Genomic DNA, 24,805 nt, shown 5'->3' with positions numbered 1-24,805 from the left:
AGACTTGCTACCAGTAGTGGATAGGAATTGAAAATGGAGATGGGAATGAAGAGTCTCTAGTAAAGGGAAGAAGATGCTTATAAGGACAGCAAGTCAGGTAGAACCTGACAGCAGGTGATTAATATGTCATCCCTGGCTGGGGAAGGGGTAGAGGGAGCCTCAGCTGTTAGGGAAGGGGTATCCCATTAAACATCAGTGTTATTTGGGGTACCCCCATCCCACCTTAGCGTTCCATTGTCTTTAGGTGTTTCCTTAGGTCAGGAGTGTTGTCTTTATATGACAGTTCTCAGGGAGCTGCCACCTACTTTGTACCTCTGAATCCACTGAATAATATCAGCCACATTAAATTATTTTTGGAACAAGTTAGCATATAAGCCAATGAATGAATAAATGAATAAACTATTCCATACCCCTTAATTTAAGAGTTCAAGTATCACCTATTTTCATATTCTTTATACCCCTGTCAATGCCCCTGCAGAGAGAAGTGAGAAAAGAGGGTTTGAACAACAGGCATGGTATTGTTGCCACTTTCAAGTTTTGCATTTGTTGAAGACCAGGAGGAGCACTTTAGTTGGACAAATTGGGTTTATTATTCATCACCGCGAGGGAGAACACGCATGGAAGCCATAGGGTATCTAAGTAAAAGGATACTAGGAAGGATTTACTGTATGATTTGGGATTATTAGGTTGATTTAGGGAAATTTTAAGGAAGACTGGCTTTGCCCTGGATTGGATGCTTTTAGGAAGTGAGAGTAATTCTATGATTTGGTATCTTAAAAAGTCTTATTTAAAAGGAGGGAAGAATAGCCACAGGCTAAAGTTGTAATTGGTAAAGAAGCAACAGTCACTCATATTAGCCTAGATGGGGGATGTTTGGTAGTCTGGATAATGTTTATGTTTTGCCTGTGTTCAGGCATAATTATGGAGTAGTATTGTCTTTGTCTTGATTCATCATGGTTGCAGAGCAGCTTTGTTGGATGTTAATGTTTTGTGAAATTGTTTATGTTAAACAGGAGAACATCAAGGCCTAACTGTGAGTAGAAGGCCAAACTATAGCAATGCCACGGTCAGCTCCTGGATGTCATGGGTTGCTTTTCTCTTTCTCACATTTTATTATATTTTTTTAATCATGTTTTCTTGCTCCCTCACTGGACTGTAAACTGCACAAGGGCACAGACTTATTTTGATTACCATTGAGGACCCAGAATCTAGCCAAGTCTCTCAGTTTCATAAGTCCTTAAAGAATATTTACTGAATAAATGAATGAATTGTCCAGTTAGCCTACCAGACTGTGAGTTGCTTAAACTCAGGGGTCACTTCCTACTCAGCTCTGTATTTCTAGAAACAAACACAATTCTGGTGCATCTCATTAAATATATCTTGAGTTAAAGAGGAGCTTTCCATAGGATAAGATTTATTGATTTTTTAAAAATAAGAAAATATAATGAATTCCGCTTTTTGAAGGAAAGACGATACTTGATTCAAATCGGTTCACTCATGACGAACAAAGGAAAATCACTTCACATTCAAGATTTTTTGGCCTTCTGACATTTTCCACTGTGTTGAATTGTAAGAGTGAGGTGCAGAGCTCTAAGAGAAATTGATATAAATATTTAGTGACAATTTGTGTGAAATACAACCTTTCTTCCTTCTACTCTGGCTGTACTATTATAGGGATTTTAAGCGAAGACAGGTCTTGATTTGTAAACTCTTAACTTACAAATAACCCATAACTACAAAGATTTGCCTCTCCCCTCAATACTCCCTTCACTCTGGAGACCCATCTACTTTGTAATCATGGTGAAATATTATTAGAGCTTTTAGCAAATGTATAAACTTATATGTTAAGTAGGGGGAAGGGAAAACAATGACTCCCTGAAGAACCATGGGAAAATCTTTTAACTTTTCTGAACCGGAATATTTTTATTTGTAAAATCACCATAATTATGGTCATTTTGGGTACCTACTGAGATAGGCTCTTTGAGGCTCATAGTGAAAGTGCTCTATGAACTACAAACAGGGAGGATTCATACTGTGGGGCGGCAAAGAGCATAATGGTCAAGAAAAAGATAAATACAGCAGTGTGGAAAACATCAGTGAAAATATTTGTCTTCAGCAGAAATGTAATAACAACAGCAAGCCAATTACTACATTTTGTGATAAATTATAGTCAGTGGACTTTTGTTATTGCATTTTTCTTGAAAAAGTGGTCCATTAAAAAAAAAAGTAACAGTAGCCACATAGGAAATAAAAAACATTGTTCATCTTCTGTAAATACTTCCTATTTGACTTGGGCAAAGCAATTAATTTTGGAGTCTTTTCTTATGTGTAAAAAGGGAATAATCTCATCCCTGCCTACCATGCAGTATTGGTATGGGTTTCATAGGTGCCCTGTTTAGGAAAATACTTTCTAAACTCTAGCAGGCTGTTAATTATACACACCTGTATTACTTATAGTAATAGCCTAAGAGTAATAGTATCTTTTCTTTTTTTTTTTTCACTTTACCTGCACCTAGCACAGTGTCTGGAACTTACTAGGTGTTTATTAAAGATTCATGAAACAAATGGATAAATAATGAGAGATTGTTTTAAAAAATTCTAAGGCTCTGGCCAAATATAAGATTCTAATCAAGATAGTGTGAAGTTAAGCTTGAGGGCTCTGAATGTTAGATTTCTGGAATTGTTTCTTGGTTTCTCCCCTCATGAGCTATGAGGTCTTGAATAAGTCCCTAAATTCTCCAAACCTCAATTATAAAATGGGAGTTAATACCAACACCTACTTCATAAGATTGTTTTGAACATTGAATGAGATAATTCCTATGTAGCATCGAGCACAGTGCCTGACATATAATAAACATTAAATTAAAGTCAGGTGTATTTATAAGTTTTCAAAAGCTCCCCATCTTGTAGTCTCTTTAATATTTTGGTATATATGTAATAAATATATTTTCAAAAGTCTGATCATACTGTATACATCATTTTATATCCTTACATTTTCTCTTTTTTAACTTAACATTGTATCATGATTGTTTTTAGAAAACTTAATGCGTAAGGTCTAGTGGGACTTTTTAAAAATCATATATGGCTTAAAAAGGATGAGCCTTTAAGCAAAATGTTCAGCCAGAGAGTTTTGGTGTTCTCAAGCAGATCAACCTTCTGACTGCCCCAGGATGCAGAAAGAAAGTATCAGACAGAACCTGAACTGGAGCCTGAAGGTTGGAGGCGCATGTGTTGTCAGTGTAAAAGTGTGCTTGATCCCCTCATCTTATTATGTCCATGCCCTGGCCTCACATTTGGAATGCCTTCACAATCTGAAAAGAAAGCAACTATAGGCTAAAGAAGATACTGTGAAAGTTGGGAACTCAAATAATTCTTATGTGTGAAATCTCTGAAACTGCTGGGCATGAGAAGCAGAACGGATTTCTCAACTGGCCTGGGACAAGAAGAAGATTCTCACGACATAGGTGTACTAAACATCAGGGAGAGGCATGGACAAGGATGTTTAAGTGAGAGTACCACCCTGGGAAAAGGAGCAGATTTAATTTGAGAAAACTGTACTTCCCTTCAGTCCTGTTACTGTCTTCGGAGATGCTAAGAACTATTTGGGAAATGAAAACCTTGGAAAATACTAAATTTCCTGCCAGTAAATTCAGAGGTCACTGGGGCATCTACATTTTTAGCATTACCATAAGCAGTGACACATTTCCTTCTCTAACTGTTAGGAACTATTAATTACAGATATATTATAAATTATTGAAACCAATCATCTATTGTTAGAATACTTTTCCCTTGTATGTTACTCTTAGAACTATTATGCTAAACAGATCTGTACATTATTCTTTGACAACAACTTTAATACTTTCTGTAGGACCCACAATAGCCAAAACAATTTGAGAAAGAACAAAGTTGAAGAATCCACCCTTCCTAATTTCAAAACTTACTGCAAAGCTACAGAAATCAAGACAGTGTGGTACTGGCATAAGGATAGACGTATAGACCAATGGAATAGAATTTAGAGTCCAGACATAAACCCTTATATTTATGGTCAATTGATTTTCAACAATGATGTTAAGACGCTTCAGTGGGGAAGAGTAGTCTTCAACAAATGGTGTGGAGACAACTGGATATCCACATACCAAAAGTGAAGTTGGATCCTCTATCTCATACCATATACAAAAATTAACTCAAAGTGGATCAAAGAGATAAGTGTAAGAGTTAAAATTATAAAACTCTTGGAAGAAAACACAGGAGTAAATCTCTATGGCCTTGGGTTAAGCACCGGTTTCTTAGATATGACAATAAAAGCACAAGCAACAGATAGATAAATTGGACTTCATCAAAATTAAAATCTTTTGTGCTTCATAGGACACCATCAATAAATGAAAAGACAACCCACAAAATGGGAGAAAATATTTGCAAATCTATATCTGATTAGATACAAGTTCCTTGTATCCAAAATATATAAAGAACTCTTACAACTCAACAATAAAAAGGCAAATAATCTGATTAAAAAGTCAGCAAAGGGTTTGGATAGAAATTTGTCCAAAGAAGATATACAAATGGCTAGTCAGTCCGTGAAAAGATATTAAATATCATTTCTCACTAGAGAAATTCAAATTATAACCATGAGATGCCACGTCACATCCACTAAGATGGTTGTCATAAAAAAGATGGACAATAACAGATGTTGATGAGGTTGGGGAGAAATTGGAACTCTCACACATTGCTGGTGAGATTGTAAAATGTTGCAGCTGCTTTGGATAACAGTTTGACAATCCTGTGAAATGTTAGACATAGAGTCACTCTATGACTCAGAAATTCCACTCCTAGATATATACCCAAGAGAAATGAAAAGATATGTCCACACAAAACCTTGTATATGAATATTCACAGAAATATTATTTATAATAGCCAAAAAGTATATACAACCCAATGTCCATTAATGGACAAACGGATAAAAACAATATGGTATAGCCATACAATGGAATATTACTCAACCATAAAAAAGCGTAAATAACTGATACATTGTACAACGTGGATGAACCTTGATAACCTTATGCTGAAGGAAAGAAGTCAGAAACGAAAAGCCACATATTGTATGATTCCATTTATATTGATTGTCTAGAATAGGCAAATCCATAAAGGCAGAAAGTAAACTAGTGATTTCCAGGTACTGGGGGGATGGTAGAATGGATACACGTTTATTTTTGATGAAAATTATTCTGAAGTTAGATAGTGGTGATGGTTTCACAACTCTGTGAATATACTAAAACCTGGATTATATACTTCAACAGAGTAAATTTAATATTCACCCTGCTTTTAAACTAAAACCCTAAGGATAAATTCTTAGCACTGAGAAGTTACTTTTCATTTCCCTGAAACCTTGGGATCCTAGGAAAGTGGGTAGACAGTAAGTTTGAAGAAGGATGGAAGTGAAGAGCTAGTAATAAATTTGGGAGAAGGGGTAGCAATCATCTGTACAGTTTCTCTTCCCTCTAAGGAATGTCAGTGTGTTCCATGGAATTATCATGAGCACTCCCTTGGAGGCCTATAAGGTGAGGTTTTGAGATTGTCTGGAAGATACTGTTGTACTGGCTGAAGATGACTATGATATAGGTTTTATGGTCTGAGGGAAGGAAAGACTTGGTAAATATGCAAGGAGAACTAGGGGCTAGGTATGAAAGCATGTTGATGGTAAGATGACAACTATTTCGGTCTGTCTGAGACTGTCCTGTTTTAGCACTCAAAGTTTTGCATCCCAGGAAAACCCTCAGTCTCAGGCAAACTGGGACAGTTGGTCCTCTAGTTAGAAGCAACATAACAAGGACACTGATGGTCTCCTATGTGACAGGTATTATGCTAGGCTCCCTTTATGCATTATCTTTTTCAGTTTTCACGGCCAACCTCTCAGTTAATTACTGAGGTTAATTATCTGTCCTAGATCATAGTTTAAATAAAAGAGCTGAAATTCCACTTCAGGTCTATAAGGATCAGTCTTCACTCTTAACCACACTCTCAATTCTGAGAGATTGAGTCAATACAACAAGTGATAAAACTTAAAAAAAAAATAACCTATAAAGGGTTAAGTTTAAAAATGCTTTGTGTACCCATTACCACTTTCATTCTCCCCAAGAACTCATTCATTCATTCAATAAGTACTTACGGTGCTTATGAGGTGCTAGACATTGTGCTAAGTACTATGAATAAATCAAAAACCTGCCTTCTGACTTCATGGAGCTTAAAATTAGGAAATAAAGAAATAGAAAAAAGGGGGGGACTTCCCTGGTGGCGCAGTGGTTAAGAATCCTTCTGCCAATGCAGGGGACACAGGTTTGAGCCCTGGTCCAGGAAGATCCCACGTGCCACAGAGCAACTAAACCCATGTGCCACAACTACTGACCCTGTGCTCTAGAGCCTGCGAGGCACAACCACTGAGCCCACGCACCACAGCTACTGAATCCCGCGCGCCTAGAGCCCGTGCTCCGCAACAAGAGAAGCCACTGCAATGAGAAGCCGGCGCACCACAACAGAGAGTAGCCCCCGCTCGCTGCAACTAGAGAAAGCCTGTGTGCAGCAACGAAGACCCAAAAAGCAGCCCAAAATAAGTAAATAATTAATTAATTTAAAAAAGAAATAGAAAATAAAGTGCGAGTTATAAGAATTATGAAGGAACCAGAAGCATATTAACATGGAAAATGTCAGAGATAAATCTGTGTTAGGTAGGATGGTCAGGGAAGGCATCTGTGAGGAAGAGATATATAGGCTGAAACCTAAATGAAGAGGAAGAACTAGCACTATGAAAATCATAGGGAAAACATTCTTATGGTTGTCCAAAGGTCCTGAAGCAGGAAAGAGCTTTGTGCATTTGAAAATATTAGGAAAGAAGAGTCAGTGTGGTCAGAGCATATTTAGCAAGTGAAGCAATAAATATAATCTCATATTTGTAAATAGGAACTCAAGGTTTGGAGGAGTTATGAGATTTCCCAGTATCACTTAACCACAAGGGCAGGACTCAACCCAAGATCTTCTGACTAAGTACTGAGACTTGTTGCTTTAATTGTTATCTTGAAAAGGGCGATTTGTCTGACAGCTATGATTTTCAAACATTTTAGGAACAAAACCTTTTTCACATAAAGCCTCATATTGATACCTAATGTTCAACACTGATAGAGGGAGGCTTCTCTGCTAGAGTTGGAGGTGGGACTCAAAATCTCACTTGTTTAGTCCCTGTTACCCCACACCCCTTGGATTCAACCAGCAGAACTGAAACTCCAATGACGCTGTTTTCAGTTTAGAGGATCACATCTTAAGGAGTTCACACACATTTTCCAAAATATGTAGAAGTGTTATCAGTCAGCTACACATTAGATTCTCAGGAGAGGGTTCTGTTTGGGGATTGGGGTTTTCACTTACATGTTCGCAAAGCAGTACACGCAGGAGTTAGAATATGTAACATTATTAGAAGCACATAATGGGCTGACTCTTATGGAGCATATGTGTTTCCGTTGTATAGCCTTCTTTTGATAATGACTGCACGGAATGTCCTAAAACAAAACTCATAGGTCAGACTCGCTACCCAGCATGATCTCTTAATGGCTTCTAATATAAGTTCTCGGGTGTTTTGTGCAGAGAGGAGATAATGATCAAATATGTCTTCTTTTAGACTTCAAACATGAAAACTCTTAAATTCAGCAGTCTTTGGAATTTTCTCTGAAAGGCAGCTGAGGCTATTCAGCCCTAATCCTTGACTATTTTGTATCTGTAACTTCTTAGAAGGGAAGTAGATTATTCTGGGAAGTGGCAATAATGACTATAACCATTGTCCAGGTGCCTCTGGAGTCATTTTAGTTCATCAAAATCCACCCTCCTTTAACTCTTGTGCCTGGATTGGGGTACCCTGTGTGGTCCCACTCTGGCACTGGCTATAGTTCAGTCTTTTGGGGATTAGGAAGCTGAAATAGTGAGGGAAGAAGCTACCAGGTTCAGATTTTACCAGTATCTCCCCCATTTTATCCTGATTTCTTCAATATTACCAGAGTTGGAGTAAGCTGGTCTTAGAGGAACTTGAGTGACAGAATAATTTGTTTGTAGGCAACAGGGAGACTTGGAAAGTTCATGAGAACTGTGTAATGAGCAGATGAGGAATAAGCTGCCACAATTCCCTACTCCATAGGTTCAGGTCACAGTCTATCCGTATATCCAGTTTTTTAGCCTACGGCCCTGTGTACAAAACTTCAGTGGCTCCCATTACTTACAGTAATGTTTCTCAGATTTCAGTCACTTGGTTCATGATTCCTTCTGAATTCATAGGCCATTTTTCTTTAAAAATATTTTTCTTTAATTGGCTGCCTTTTTAAACTTGACTAGTCACCTTAGATTGGTCCTAAGCATGAATATCCATGATATCTTGAATTTGAAGTTGTACTTACATTTTTTCTAACACACATTTTAAAAAGCTATAATTATTGCAGCAAAAGATATTCATTGGCATATTAACTAGAATCATCACTAATACTATAAGAAGGTACTCAAATCACTCTTTGGGAAATACTGTTTTTGTCTCTTATCTTGTCTTTTAACGATTAAGCCCATGTGGTTTGTTTGGGAAGGATTTACCGAAGAATTGATTCTTTAGTGTGTTCCTAAAGAATGAAAATGACTTCTAAAATTGGATATAAGTATAGAAAGAAGGATAATTTAGTTAGAGGGAATTACAATGCAAAGACAAACTGGAATAGCAGGGACCCAAAATGGTTTAAGTTAGCTAGAACCTAAAGTGAGAGAAGGGGAGTTCTCCTTTTAGGGGCAAAGAGGCTGGGTCAAGGAGGATATGCAAAAAGTTTACCCTAAGGGTAGTAGGAGTCCTGCTTTAAGGAGGGCCGCGGCGTCTCAATCACATTTGCATTTTAGAAGGCCCATTCTTACGGTTGTGGAGAAGATTAGTGCCCCTGCACTAATCTTGCAGGGGCACTAATCTTGACAGACTTTTCCTATTAAGATCCAGGTAGTAGATATTTTCCAATTAAAAGCCATACTACATTCTCTGCTGCTCAACTTTGTTGTTGAAAGCAGCCAGAGACAGTATGTAAACAAATGAGTGTGCCTGTGTTCCAATAAAATTCTATTTTCAAAAAGTGGTGGCCATGGTTTGCCAACCCCTGGATCAAACTAAGTGCAAGGAAATCGTTAGATGGCTCTTGAAATAATATGGGCAAAAAGTGAGAAGGGCTTGAATGAAAGCATCAGCAATGAATTTAGAGGGAAGAAAGTTATTAAAAAACAAAAATTAGGAGCTTTAATTGCTAGCGGTAGATAAGGAGGTGAAGGAGCAGTAAGAGACAGGGATGAGTCCTGGTTTTCCTCAGTATTTATTTTGACAGAGATGTTTAGCTTGAACCATGTAAATTGCCATTGTGTAGCTCAAAAATGGTCAAATATTAGCAGTTTTACATGGTTTAATATGGTTCAACCTAATAGAAATACTACAAGCTTAGGATTGTAAAATCATTCTTATGCAGGAAGTAGCAAACTTACCTTATATGCAATGTTACCAAAAATATCTGGAAAAAAAATTTAGTAAAAGGATCAAAAAAATGTAGTGTTGAGATGTGAACAGCTACTTTACCCACTAAGTAACCTCATGTAAATTAATAACCATGAAAATCATAGAAAAATATGCGGCTTCTTCACACAAGGTTTGTCTGACCAGGCCTGATTCCCAAACACTGTTTCCTTCCCCTCCTCATGCCTGACACACAATGTGCCACCTGAGAATTCAGCCTTAGCCCATTCTAGCTTTAATGCTGACCTTAAGCAGGAGAGATTTAAACCCTGGGACTCAACATATCATCCACTGCTGGGCAGCTCACACATTGTCTAGACCCATTTTAGAGACAAGTCTAGTTCTTAATAGTCACCCTGGCTACCTGCTGACAGAACTCTTAGATACCTGCCTTCATATATATATATATATTTTTTTTATTTCCTGTCTTGAATATACTCTTTCCAAATTCTGTATGTTTCTAAGGAAGCGTCTTCCTTTGTTTGGCCTCTGTGTCAACAACTGCTTACCCAAACTATTAACGGTTCCTGTTACCTTCATCCTTTATGTCTACCTCACAGCCTTGGCTTCTTTCAGCTCTGAGGCTGAAGCTTCTCTTTGCCTCCCCCTCTATCTGTGCCATCCTGCCAGCAGATTGTTTCACATCACGGACTTCCCTTGTTGGTGTCATTTTGCTGGACTTACTTAGGAAGAGCTGAGCCCTCTCTTGAGATTTGGTAACATCGGGTTGTGCTGTAATAGTAAGCCACATCAGAAACTGACCCTGCTTTGTGTAGAAGGCCTTTGTGTGTGTGCACACACACAACACAAGTGTGTGGGGGTGTCTGGCTGGTGGGCAAGTATCAGGAAGAAGAGGGAGGAGAGAGGAAATTGATTATCAAATCAGAGACCGATTATTTATCAAATGTTCGTTGTACATTTTAGGGATCATCCCTTAAAATATCTTGAGTCTGAACCTCTCTGTGGCAGAATTCTTGGGATATTAAAAAATGGACTCAACCACCAATAATCATTTTAGTTGAGGTAGTGAATTCGTTAACTCCAAGAGAAATGTCAAAATTTCAAAAATCCCAACATCTAGAAGTCAGTTATCATTGGCTGGTTACTTCCCTTAGAAGATCAAATGTTTACTCCCTCCCTGAGGTTCTGTGATAAATCCTTACATGAGAAATAGCCAATAGCCAAGACAGCCACAGAGAAAGGTTTCATCTTTTCCGTAAAGAACAATGTGATTCATCCACGGGAGTTCCTTCAGTTGAAAGTTCATAGCAAATCCTCAAAGGCTCAGTTCTGTTGATGATCTGAGAGCTGTGGCCCCATTATGAGAACCTTAGAACCCATTATGAAGTCACTTTGCGAATAACTGTTTACATGTGACACTGAGGGCAAAGTCATTCTGTCACTAAAGAACAAGACTTCCAGGTAAAATGTTTCCTTCTTAACAGGCTTTGGAGCTGAGGCTTTGACAGCATGATATAACATTGTTTTGTTTGATTGTTAAATTATTATTCAGTTCCATAGAAGTGTATATATATATATATTTTTTTTTTAAACTAGCAAGAAGAAACAAATGTGAAAAAGATGAACTTAGAATGAGTAATTTTGGGAAACATTTAAAAAATTTATGTCTGCCTTCAACACCTGCTCCCCTCAACCCAAAGGTTCTGATTCAGTAGGTCTAGAGTGTGACTCAGACATATAACACACACATGCACACCCACACATTTAAACTGCATAGTAGAATCTGATTCGCCTCTTTAATTGAGAACCAAGGATTAGGAGACTATAATTGTCTACTAAAGAGTTTATTTGGGGGGGTCCTTTCCTCTCTTACTTCCTAAAGGCAATTGTTCTGTTTTGTTAGAGCAATCTCCTTTTTTTAAAAATTGAAATATTGTTGATTTATAATATTGTATTTTTTCAGGCATACAGCAAAGTGATTCAGTTATTTATATATATATATATATATATATACACACATATATATATATATATATATATATATATTCAGATTATTTTCCATTATGGGTTAATACAAGATGTTGGATATAGTTCCCTGTGTTACACAGTAAATCCTCTTTGCTTATCTATTTTATGTATAGTAGTTTGTATCTGTTAATCCCATACTCCTAATTTATTCCTCTTCACCTCACTTTTCCCTTTGGTAACCATAAGTTTGTTTTCTGTATCGTGAGTCTGTTTCTGTTTTGTAAATAAATTCATTTGTATTATTTTTTAGGTTCCACATATAAGTGATATCATATAATATTTGTCTTTGACTTCAATTAGTATTATATTCTCTAGGTCCATCCTTGTTGCTGCAAATGGCAATATTTCATTCTTTTTTATGGCTGAGGAGTATTCCATTGTATATATATACCTTCTTAAACCAATCGTCTCTTGATGGGCATTTGGGTTCCATGTCTTGGCTGTTGTAAATAGTGCTGCTGTTAATATTGGGGTACATGTATCTTTTCAAATTAGAGTTTTCATCTTTTCTGGTATATGCCCAAGAGTGGGATTGCTGGATCGTATCATTGCTCTATTTTTAGTTTTTTAAGGAACCTCCATAATGTTTTACATAGTGGCTGCACCAGTTTACATTCTCACCAATAGTGTAGGAGGGTTGCCTTTTATCCACACTCTTTCCAGCATTTATTTTTTGTAGACTTTTTGATGATGGCCATTCTGATCAGTGTGAAGTGATGCCTCATTGTGGTTTTGATTTGCATTTCTCTAATAATTAGCAATGTTGAGCATTTTTTCATGTGCTTTGTTGGCCATCTGTATGTCTTCTTTGGAGAAATGTCTGTTTAGGTCTTCTCATTTTTTTGATTGGGTTGCTTGTTTTTTTGATATTGAGTTGTATGAGCTGTTTGTATATTTTGGAGCATTAACCCCTTGTCAGTCGCATTGTTTGCAAATGTTTTCTCCCATTCTGTAGGTTGTTTTTTCATTTTGTTGGTTCCCTTCGCTGTGCAAAAGCTTTTAAGTTTGATTAGGTCCCATTTGTTTATTTTTACTTTTATTTCTTTTGTCTTGGGAGATCTAAGAAAATATTGCTACGATTTATGTCAGAGAATGTTTTGCTTATGTCTCTTCTAGGAGTTTTAGGCTGTTGTGTCTTATATTTAGGTCTTTAAACCATATTGAGTTTATTTTTGTGTACGGTTTGGAAGTGCTCTAATTTCATTGATTTACATGAGGCTGTCCAGCTTTACCAACACCACTTGCTGAAGAGACTGTCTTTTCACCATTGTATATTCTTGTCTCCTTTGTTGTAGGTTAGTTAACTGTAGTCATGTGGGTTTACTTCTGGGCACTCTATTTTGTTCCGTTGATCTATATGTCTGTTTTTGTGCCAATACAATGTTGCTTTGATTACTGTAGCTTTGTAGTACTGTCTGAAGTATGGGAGGGTTATGCCTTCAGCTTTGTTCTTTTTCCCCAGGATTGCTTTGGCAATTCTGGGTCTTTTGTGGTTCCATATAAATTTTAGGATTATTTGTTCTAGTTCTGTGAAAAATGTAATGGGTTTTTTGATAGGGATTACATTAAATCTGTAGATTGCTTTTAGTTATATGGCCATTTTAACAATATTAATTCTTCTAATCCAAAAGCATAGGTTAGCTTTCCATTTCTTTGAGTCATCTTTAGTTTCCTTTATCAATGTGTTGTAGTTTTCAACGTACAGGTCTTTCAACTCTTTGGTTAAGTTTATTCCTAGATATTTTTTTTTTTGACATGCTTTTAAATGGGACATTTGTTTTTAACTTTCTGATATTTCATTGTTGGTGTAAAGAAATGCAACAGATTTCTTTATATTAATCGTCTATCCTACTACCTTGTTGAATGCATTTATTAGTTCTAAGAGTATTTGTGTGGAGTCTTTAGGGTTCTCTATATAGAATATCATGTCATCTGAAAATAGTGTCATTTTTACCCCTTCCTTTCCAATTTGAATACCTCTAATTTCCTTTTTTTTTTTGTCTGATAGTTGTGGCTAGGACTTCCAATATTATGTTGAATAGAGTGATGAAAGTGGACATTCTTGTCTTGTTCCAGAATTTAGTGGGAAAGCTTTCAGCTTTTCACCATTGAGTATTATGTTGGCTGTGGATTTGTCATAAGTGGCTTTTATTGTGTTGACATATGTTCCCTCTAGACCTACTTCGGTGAGAGTTTTTAGCATAAATGGATGTTGAATTTTATCAAATGCTTTTTCTGCATCTGTTGAGATGATCATGTGCTTTTTCTCTTTTCCTTTGTTAATGTGGTACATCACACTGATTAATTTGCATATGTTAAAACATCCTTGTGACCCTAGAATGAACCTAAATTTATCATAGTGTATGATCCGTTTTATGTATTGTTGGATTGGTTTGCTAATATTTTGCTGAGAATTTTTTCATCTGTATTCATCGAGGATATTGGCCTATAATTTTCTTTTTTTGTAGTGTCTTTGTCTGATTTTGGTATCAGGGTAATGGTGGCTTCATGGAGTGAATTTGGAAGTGTTTCCTCCTCGTTAATCTTTTGTAAGAGTTTGAGAAGGATCAGTATAACTTCTTCTTTTTGTTTGGGAGAATTCCCCAGTGAAGCTATCCGATCTTGGACTTCTGTTTGTGGAGATTTTTTTTTTTAATTACAGATTCTATTTCATGTCTAGTGATTGGTCTGTTCAAATTATCTGTTTATTCTTGACTCAATTTTAGCAGGCTGTAAGTTTCTAGAATCTTGTGCATTTCTTCTGGGTTGTCCAATTTGTTGAAATACAACTGTTCATAGTATTCTCTTATGATTTTCTATGGTATCATTTGTTATTTCTCCTCTTTCATTTCTTATTTTGTTTATTTGGGTCCCCTGTTTTCTTCTAGGTGAGGCTGGCTGGAGGTTTTTTATCTTGTTTGTCCTTTCAAAAAAACAGCTTTTGGTTCTACTGATCTTTTCTGTTGTTTTTTTAATCTGTATTTATCTCCTCTCTGATCTTTATTATTTCCTTCATTCTGCTGACTTTGAGTTTTGTGTGTTCTTCTTTTTCTAATTCTTTTAGGTGGTAGGTTAGGTTGTTTATTTGAGATATTCTTATTTCTTAAGGAAGGCCTGTATCACTATGAATTTCATTCTTAAAACTGCTTTTGCTGCATCTCATAGATTTTGTAAGGTTGTGTTTTATTTTCATTTGTCTTGAGGTGTTTTCTGATTTCCTCTTTGATTTCATTGTTCGGTCACTGGTTTTTTTAGTAGCATGTTGTTTAGTCTCCATGTGATTGTTTTTTTCCCATTTTTCTTCCTGTGGTTGATTTCTAGTTTCATACCATTATGGTCAGAAAAGATGCTTGAAATAATTTCTATTCCCTTAAATTTGTTGAAGCTTGTTTTGTGTCTTAGTATGTGGTCTATCCTAGAAAATGTTCCATGCACCATTGAAAAGAATGTGTATTCTGCTTTTCTTGGATATAGTGTCCTGTTGATATCAATTAAGTCCAGCTGTCCTATTGAATCATTTAGTATCTGTTGCCTTATTAATTTTCTGTCTGAAAGATCTTTCCGTTGATGTCAGTGGGGTGTTAAAGTCTTTTACTTTTATTGTATTCCTGTCAGTTTCTCCCTTTAAGTCTGTTAGTACTTGTTTGCTATGTTTTCAGTGCTCCTATATTGGGTTCATATATGTTAACAAGTGTAATACCCTCTTCTTTTATTGATCCCTTTATCATTATATAATGTCCTTCTTTGTCTTTCTTTATGGACTTTGTCTTAAAGTCTGTTTTGTCTGATATGAGTATTGCTTCTTCCACTTTTTGTCATTCCCATTTGCATGAAATATCTTTTTTCCATCCCCTCACTTTCAATGTGTGTGAGTCTTTTGCCTTCAGCTGAGTCTCTTGCAGGCAGAATATTGTAGGTTCTTGTTTACTTTAATCCAATCTGACACTCTGTCTTTTGATCAGAGCATTTAGTCCATTGACATTTAAAGTAATTATTGATAAGTAAGTACCTATTGCCATTTTAAACCTTGTTTTCCAGTTGATTTTGTAGTTCTTATTTGTTCATTTCTTCTTTTGTTTTTCCTTTTGTGGTTCGATGGTTTTCTTTTGTATTATGCTTGAATTCCTTTCTTTTTGATTTTTGTGAATCTATGTTTTTAGTTTGTGGTTACTCTGGTTTTCAAGTATGTTAACCCATAACTATATTTACTTGCTTTAGAGTTATGTAAGTTCAAACACATTCTAAAAGTTGTACAATTTTTTACTCCCCTACCCCACATCTCGTGATTTTGATGCCCTATTTTATTTTTTATCTTCACATTTATCCTTTTGCTCTTCACTTTTACAAAAAAAAAGTTTTTTGATTGTTTTTTAATCTACGTAATGGCTTAAGTGATCTTCAATGCCTTTATATATTTGCCTTTCCTATTGTGTTTTTCCCTTTCCTGTAGAACTTTGCTTCTTTTCTATTTATAGAAGGTCTTTCATTATTGCTTCTAGGTTAGGTTTAGTATTACTAAAATAGTATTTAGTATTAGTGTTTAGTATTTAATATTTTAGTTTTAGCTTCTTTGAGAAATCTGTTATCTCTCCTTCTATTGTAAATGATAATCTTGCTGGGTAGGGTATCCTAGTTTGCAGGGTTTTCCCTTTCAGGACTTTGGATATATCATGCCACTCCCTTCTGGCCTACAAAGTTTCTGTAGAGAAATAAGCTGATAGCCTTATGGGGGTTCCCTTGTTATTGACTCTCTTTTTCTCTTGCTGCATTTAGAATCCTCTCTTTATCTTAAACTTTTGCCATTTTTAATTATATGTCTTTGTGTGGGTCTGTTAGGGGTTATCTGGTTTGGGAACCTCTGTGCTTCCTGTACATAGATATCTATTTCTTTTTAGGCTTGGGAAGTTTTCAGCCATAATTTCTTCAAATATATTTTCAATTCCCTTTTTCGGGAACCCTATTATGCATAGGGGGTTATATTACCCCATATATCTCATATTTTGCTTTCTTTTTTTTTTTCATTTGTCTGTCTGCTGTTCTGATTGGGTGATTTCCATCATTCTCTTTCCCAGATCACTTGTTCATTCTTCTGCATTATTTAGTCTGCTATTCATTGCTTTTAGTTTGGTTTTTATCTTGGCAATTTAATTGTCTAATTTTGATTGGTTCCTCTTCATAGTTTCTAGTTCTTTGTTACAGTGATCTGCATTTCTATTGATAATCTTAATTCCTTTAGCTTTTTTATTACCTCCTTTTTGAACTCAATGTCTAGTAAACTGGTGAGGTCTGTTTCATTATTTGTTCTTTCAGGGGATAACTCTTGTTCTTTTAATTGGGAATAGTTCCTCTGCTTTTTCATTTTACTTAGCTTTCTCTGTCTCTATGAATTTATGAGAAACAGTTATCTACTGTGGCCCTGAAGGGGTGTTTTTATGTGGGAGTGTCCCTGCATAGACTGTGTGAGTCCAATATTTTTGGCACCAGGGCTGTTTTTGGTATAGATGTCAGCCATGTCTTTCCTCAGAGTGTGCTGTCTGTTATCCCCTTAATAGGGGGTGTGATGGTGTTGTGGTGTCCAGAGCCTGCACTGGATGTTCAGTGGGGCCTCCTCTTTGCTCTGTGCCTGTCACAGCCCTGTTGGGGGCCCTCTTGGCAGTCTTTGCACAGCTAGACTGAGTCCTCTCCCAGGGCCCATCTTCCCAAGATTCAGTGCCTAGGTGCAGTTTGTACCAGCAGCTCTGCGCAGTGTGCATTTTGGACTGGGAAGTGTGGCAAGGAGGCAGCCGTCAGTGCTGTTCTCTCTCCACCCTGATTGCTAGCAAGCCAGCAATGCGCACTCCTAATGAGCAGAGTCCAGACCCCTCCTGCCCCTCTTTCTGTCTTAGTGGACCTCCCAGCAGGCAAGGGGGCCTCCCAGGGTGAGGGGCCACTTGTGTGGACCTTCCATCCTTTACAGATCCCTCCTAGGGACACTAGTCCCATCCCGATGCCCCACCTTTTTTTGCCATTATACTCTGTTACATGGGCATCTTTCTTGCAGCTTTGGTTATATAAGAGATCTTCTGCCTCCCAGTTTCTGTGAGAATTGTTCCACATGTAGATATATTTTTGATGTGTTTGTTGGGGGAAGGTGAGGTCCACGTCCTCCTACTCTGCCATCTTTATCCTTTCCTAGAGTGATCTCTTTACCCTTTATTATTACCATACCGATTCCTACTTCCCTGTTCATAGCATCTACTGTCTCATATTTAACATAAAACATATTAAATAAATAACCAGGGTGCATGCATGGAGACTCAAGTCCATTATATGTGATTTCTATTATCATACGTGGCTTGTATAACAAGGCAGCATCCTGGAGATCATGAATAAGCAGTAATTCTGTGCTGAAGGTTGTGTTATGACCAAGTGCAATAGGGCTTAATTCATATTGTTACCAAAACAAACATATGAGAAAATCAGGCCTAACTCCTAAGGAAAGAAGTCTTATTTTAAAAATACCATCAGTTCTCACATTTCCCCAGGATGTCCCACTGGGAAATTTGACTCCAGAGCTCATCAACTTAACCACTCTTATTATTTAGCATTTTGGCTCAACATAAAGAGTTCATTGAGGACAAGGATGATCTTACCATTGCATCTTGGGCCCCTAGCCCAGTGCCTGGCATATGAGTGGTTAAAAGATAGTGAGCAAACAATTTTCTGAATCTTCAAGATGCCTAACAGTGACACAGGCTGCCTTAGGGAGGCCTGAATTCCCCCATCTTCAGGGCTGTCCAGACAGGAGTGAAAGTTGAATAACGATCTCTCAGAGATATGGAATCAGATTCCTCTGTGAATGGAAAAATTAAAGGTCTTTGGTCTTTTTCAAGCACTGAGATTCTGTGATTCTGTGATTTCTTGATAGTCATAAAAATGCATTTTCACAGTGTCTGCCAGGCAACTGTGAGGTGACAATATCTGAGAATTCTTTGGGCAGAAGATAGTCGTGGGGCTGCTGTTGTCTGGGGCATGGCTAGGGCAGTGCTGAAAGGGAGATACACACTGAAGACAGATGGAAAGCAAAGGCAAAGGGACAGGAGGCAAGTGCTTTTCTCATTTGCTTGAGGTGACCAGGGGCAATGAGGTAAAGTCAAGACAGGTGACCTAGCAGCGTCAGCCAAGCCTCCTGTACTTGCATTATTTTCGTGATTCATCTTGATTATTAAATCATCTCTTAGTGATTTGAGATGGTAAAAGCATGCTAGAAGTTTTTGCCAAGGTGGGAGAAGACTTCATTTAGGAAAAGAAAGCTTAGAGCCAGAAAGTAGAAATAGGAATACAAGACTCAAACTTCTCAGGGATACCGCATATACTGCTGGTCTGGACTTTAAAATACTTAAGACCAGAAGAGCTTCTTCAAACTAACAGCCATGATAAATGTAGATTCTCCTTGATATTATAATTAATGACAAGGTCTTATAGAATCCAAAGGAGTCAGCTTTACCAGTATGCTACCTGTGTTCCAGTAGCACCTAATGGTGTTCCAAGCATATTCTAATAACAACAACAGGAACAATAGCAACAACAACATTTATATATTTTAATATTGTTAACATTTTTATATGTTCTAAGTACTTCCCTTCCATGCTAATTCTTACAATAGTTTTGAAAATTAAGTATCACTGCTACCATCTTTAAACCTTTGCAAAAGGGACTTCTTTGCCTTTGACCCCCAAGTTTCTCCAACCATGCCTCTCCCTATAGGGCTAGGAGCTTGTAGGTCAAAGACATGCACTGCACACACTTGTAATCTCCTTCTGGACTATGCCCTGGAACCCTGAACTCCTGAATTCCTATCCCAAGCAGACTTGATCCTGCTTACAGGGCCTATGTAAATGTCTTCCTCGGCTCCATTCTCCAAGGCAGCCTATGTTCCTGGGATGCACACCCTTCACCCCAAGATGTGACCTAGGCATGACCATTTGCTGGGGTTTGAGTGAAGTTTGGACATGCAGGCTTTGGTGTGTAGGTCCATGTGCATGAGGCTCTTCATGAGGCATGACAGTATTAGGAGTGGAGAGAAGAGAGAGACTGCATGCAGTCCAGGAGAGGGACTGATGACCCGGGGCCAATTTCTCCCATGCCACCATATTCCAGGAAAGAATTCTAAGGAGTCTGAGAATTTTACCTTTCAACCTGGGTTATCATATTGCAATAAACCTATTATTTGCCAAGGTAGGAGGATATAATTTTATTTAAATGTGTCTTAGCTATAAATTTTCAGTACATGGGCTTCCATTCTAATTTTTGCCCTGAGCTCCCAAATATAATGCATGGGCCTAGATATTACTCTCATTTTAAAAATGTGTTAACAACTCTAAGATGACAAGTGACTGGCTTATAATCATAAAGTGAGACTAGATTTGAGACCAGCACTGTTTGACACATGCCTGTGCCCTTTCCACCACATGTTTCCTCTCACATATATCATGACATGGTCCTCACTTTATGAAGTGCGATTACTTCTGTTTCCATTTTTGCCACTTTTCGAGGGCTCTGACTTAGAGACCTGAAATGACTGGTCCAAGGTCCCGTGGCACAGCCAGTCCTTAACCCATCTTTTGACTCAAATTGGTAAGTATTGTCATATGTCATGCTTAGATGATGAGAATATTTTCCAAGAATGTTTAACCTGGAAAAGAGATGACTGAGTATGAACCATGAAAGTCATTTAAAATCTGTGATAGTCTGTCACTGAGAAGAAGAAACAGACTTGGTCTATGTGGGCACTGCGAGAGAGAACTAGAGCCCATGGGTAGAAGCTAAAGGGAGAAATAGAGATTCAACATATGGAAGAACTTTCCAACCATTCAAAGCTTTCAGTTGTCAAGTTGATGAGCTCTCCATTGCTCGAGGTGTCCAAGTAGAAGCTGTCACCGATGTTGTGAAGAGGGTTTCTGCATTTGTTATCTGGATGCCTTTGGCTTTTCTCTGAAGTCCTTTCTAGAAATTCAAAATTCCAGTACTCTAATTCTATAACCAAATGGCCTTTAGTTGAAAACCACTTCCAGGGTGAGTGGAAAAATCCAAGCAGCCTCAGGGGCTGTACCTGATATCTTCAGTTCACTTCTCCCTTCTTCACCCTGCTCTGTTCCCTGGGACGCTAACTGCTGTGGACTTTATCACAGGACTCTTTGCCCTGTAGCTCCTGGTTAATTCATCCAATGGAGAGTGCAGGCAGGAGATCGAGGAGGGAGGTGCCCTCCCTATAGGGTCTCCATAGACTACTTTTCCTTCAGTGTGTCAGGTTCTGTCAGATCATGTTCTCCACAGAGGGCTTCCTCTTTCTGGGTTTCCTCCTGTTTCCCCTTCAGGCCTCAGGATGGTACGGGGGTACTTCTGCTGTCATGAGCTCTAAGATACTGGAATACTCCTTGTGATTTCTGTACACTATGCCCACAGCTTAGTAAACAGGCCCCTAATTCAGCTCTTCTCAAAGTAAGCAATTTGAGTGTGGTGTTTCCTGCTTGACCCCATATGATTCATTACGCCTGAGGTGACTACACTTTTCCTAAGGGGAAATCTTGGCTGTTGTCAATATAGAACAATCTCAGAACCTGTATGTCAATATAGGACCCCCCTAAAAGGAGGGCCCAAAGCCTTTGAGGTATTGGAGAAGGAAGAAAAAGCCTGAGAAAGGAAACAGTCCACCAAAAAGCTGGTAGTTGCTGCATGTAAGTATATATGACACTTCAGAAATGTTTCACACTCGTAGTAGAGTTATACACCAAATGCAGCTACAGTAAATTTTCCCCAGTCTCAAACTTGTCCACAGACTTAGCTGGTTAAGAGTCTGGGTTCTGGAGTCTGACTCCCTTAAGTAAAACCCTGACTGGGTCACTTTCTGGTATCACGACTATGGATAAATCACTTCTCTGAGTCTCATTTTCCTCATCTAAAAATAGGGATAATAATAGTGCATATCTCCTGGAATTGCTGTACAAATTAAATAATTTAATGTATGAAAAGTGTTTGTATGCATAGTACCTGACACATGGTAAGAATGAAATAATATTAGCTCTTATTTTTTATTAGTCCTACTATAGTTCTGGAGACCTTACCTTATCACAGACTCTAATATCAATTTCTTGACTGTGGGGAAATCAAAACATCAAACTCTCAGTCCTTTTAGCAACTAATGCTTATTCCTTTACCCCAGTCCAGCATTTAGAACCCATTATGGGCAGAGGGAGAAATTATCAGCAGATTGAATGCATAGCTGGGTTCAGTAATGTGCTATGGTGACTTCAGGGTGAGTTTTCTAGGGAACCTTCAACATTAGTTCAAAACTTATTAAATAGCTTATTAATGACCTCTGAGTGTGTTTAGACTCTTTTCGGCCACAGGGGAAGAAAATGATTAAGAAACGATTTCATTCTTCAAGAGGTCCATACTCTAGTGGTGGAGTTTTGCTTAGCAGCAGACAACTACATTTCAGTGTGGCAAATAACATAGAAAAATATGTAACATGTAACAGTAGCATCAAAAATGGAGACAACAGATATTGCGAGAGAAGAGTGACCCAAGAAACCATCAAAGAAGAGGCTCTAGCTGAAGGCTGGCTAGGAGGTCTTTAGTCACATTTACAGGGTAAGGCCCAGGTCCTCCAAAAGCATTCTCACAGTGTTCCAGCCTAGTAATTATTTCGTACTCTGATCACCTGTGGTATTTAACGTCTGTTCTTTTGTATTTATCCTGTGGACTCTTGTATTATTTATTTGTTTTTGTAAATACTCCCTACATACCTGTCTCCCAGGCCCAAATGCAAGCTCCATGAAGTCTGGAACCATTTCTCATTTCTCTGAATTCTCAGAGTATCCATTGGAGATTTTCAAGTAGTGAATAACACAGTAAAAATGCTGCCTAAACCCAGTTACTGTTTATTCAAGAAGTATTTACTCAGTGGCTGTTATATTTAACGTACTGCACTGGGTACATCATGTCTCCCCAGTTACAAAAAAAACTTAGAGCAGGGACAAAGTCTATTCCATTTACCGTTATTTCCCCAGAGCCTAACACAATACCGTGCATTTAGGAATTCAATGATTGTTTGATTGATTAATGATATGTGAAGGGGTTTCAAAGGTGATCAAGGCATCTTCCTTGATTTCAAAATATGTGATCAAATACAGGTATATTTCAGATCTGGTCTTAGGGATCAAATACAGTAATGGAAGGACAGAAACTGACCCATTAGAATATGCATAACTTTATATGGATTCATTTCCTAGATGCTTCAGCCCAGTCTACTTGGAAGGGAACAGTCAGAGAGAATCCTAATCCAGGGCAGTTCTCGATGTTATACTTGAGGGGATATCCGCAGCTCCTGGTAAAAGTACACTTTCTAGTTATCAGAAGTCAAGGCCGCAGTCTTCTTATGCATTCCTTTATTTTTTCAGGTTTTAGTGAAGAATCCACATGAACCAAGCAAAACATAGGGTTTACTTTCTTGACCTTGGTTAGAGAAAAGCATGTGTCTTAGTCCCTTTGAGCTATTAATTCCCATTGATGGCAAACAAAAAAAATTCTAGTAGAAAAGGCTCAATAATGGTCCATTAGCCATAAATTATGACTAAAGTAAATGCTAAAGAGTTAAATTCCATACCAAAAGTTTCAGAAAGAATTTACTTTAGGTCTATTTTACTTCAAAGCAATTAAATTTATAGTGGTGCCTAAGACAAGGCATCCTTTTCCTGGGAAATAATGGCCTCTTGTGAGTAGAATGCACTATAAATGATTTCAGAGCCACTTTACTTTCCCAACTGTAAAAATTCAGAATTATTATTACTTGCTTCATGGAGCGGTAACAAAGACAGATATTAAGCCTGTAAGTGTTTTCTTAACATCAAACTTCACCATTATGATTTAAGAAACTTATTCCTACTTGTCAACAATTTTAAAGGGAAAGCCTGCTGTCCAAGAATATCTTAGTGAATGATGTAATGCAGTAAAGAAAAATATCTTTCAGAGTTCACCACACTCAATATCCTTTAAGTCATTATTTTATTAATTTTTGTTTTCAGAAGAGTCAAAATAATTTGTAAACTTTCTTTTATTCTGGATTATTATTTTTTTTAAAGTGTTTGATAGTGAATGAGGAAATCTAAATAAACATCCAGAAATACTTTATGCTTGTTTTCCTTCGTAAATAATACATTTTGGAAATAATTCAAATGAAGGGTATGTGTGTCTTAAGCTCAATTGTAATTTTGTTCTGTTTCTTTCGATAGTACTAATGGGTTCTTTAAGATGATCACTTTGAAATTATTAGACTGTTTTAGTCTATATAATTTATTCTTCAAATCCTCCTTTGGGGTTTCTAGAACAACAGAATTGTTTTAGGTTTAGCAAAACATGTAAACCATTTGCCAGTTTTAAATATATAGAACAAAAGGCATTGTTCTGTCAGCATTGTCCAGGAACGTGTTGTGCAAACTAACAGGGAGTGAGTTTCTAGCCAGTAGAAGTACTCAGTGTGGCTAGGTAGGCCACCTGGGGGGCTTCCTGGTGAGAAAATTTAAGCAATGGATGTGTGGATGGGATATTTTATGATTCTCTGGCACAGCTTATGCTGTGTAAAAAAGAACATAATAGATCTGAAAATTCTATACATCAACAGAATACTCTTCTTTAAAGCAAATGTGTGACACATTAAATCCCCTGAAACACCTTTCAAATGAAGTTTATAAAACTTAAATATAGGGGGAGAAAAAGCCATTTATATATTTAAATTTGGAGCAGAAATGTTAATTTTTGGAATAGGTTTTGCCTACAGGTTCATAACTTTTGATGTAAAATTACTCCTCCTGGTGGCTGTTTCTTATAAGAAAAACCTTTTTGTATGTTTAATAATACATATTAACTGTTGTGAGCTATTCTTGATTATACACATTTGGCTTTTTTTTCTTTTTTTTTTAAACATCTTTATTGAAGTATAATTGCTTTACAATGGTGTGTTAGTTTCTGCTTTATAACAAAGTGAATCAGTTATACATATACATATGTTCTCATATCTCTTCCCTCTTGGCTTTTTCAATTAAGTCTGGTAGACTCTAAATACAAAAACCTGGTCTCTATCTCCTATGAAATATATGAAGGAAATGAACCTCTGAATTACACAACTGCTCAAAGCCCCAGTCTTTGTCTGTAAACGGGATAATCGCATGAACTTTGTGCGTTTGTAGTGAGGAATAATGAAAGCAGTCATACATG

General features: G+C 37.3%; 1 protein-coding gene across 1 annotated transcript in view; it reads left to right on the top strand.

The window, feature by feature from the left end:
- The window catches only part of LOC133090055 (seminal plasma acrosin inhibitor A1-like), a 142,741-nt gene that overhangs the window by 7,342 nt on the left and 110,594 nt on the right, over positions 1-24,805 (top strand). The window lies entirely within an intron of this gene.

The sequence above is a fragment of the Eubalaena glacialis genome, chromosome 4 (genome assembly GCF_028564815.1).
Source record: "Eubalaena glacialis isolate mEubGla1 chromosome 4, mEubGla1.1.hap2.+ XY, whole genome shotgun sequence".
NCBI lineage: Eukaryota > Metazoa > Chordata > Mammalia > Artiodactyla > Balaenidae > Eubalaena > Eubalaena glacialis.
The sequence above is the reverse complement of the archived record's forward strand: the minus strand, read 5'-3'. Positions and strand labels throughout refer to the sequence as shown.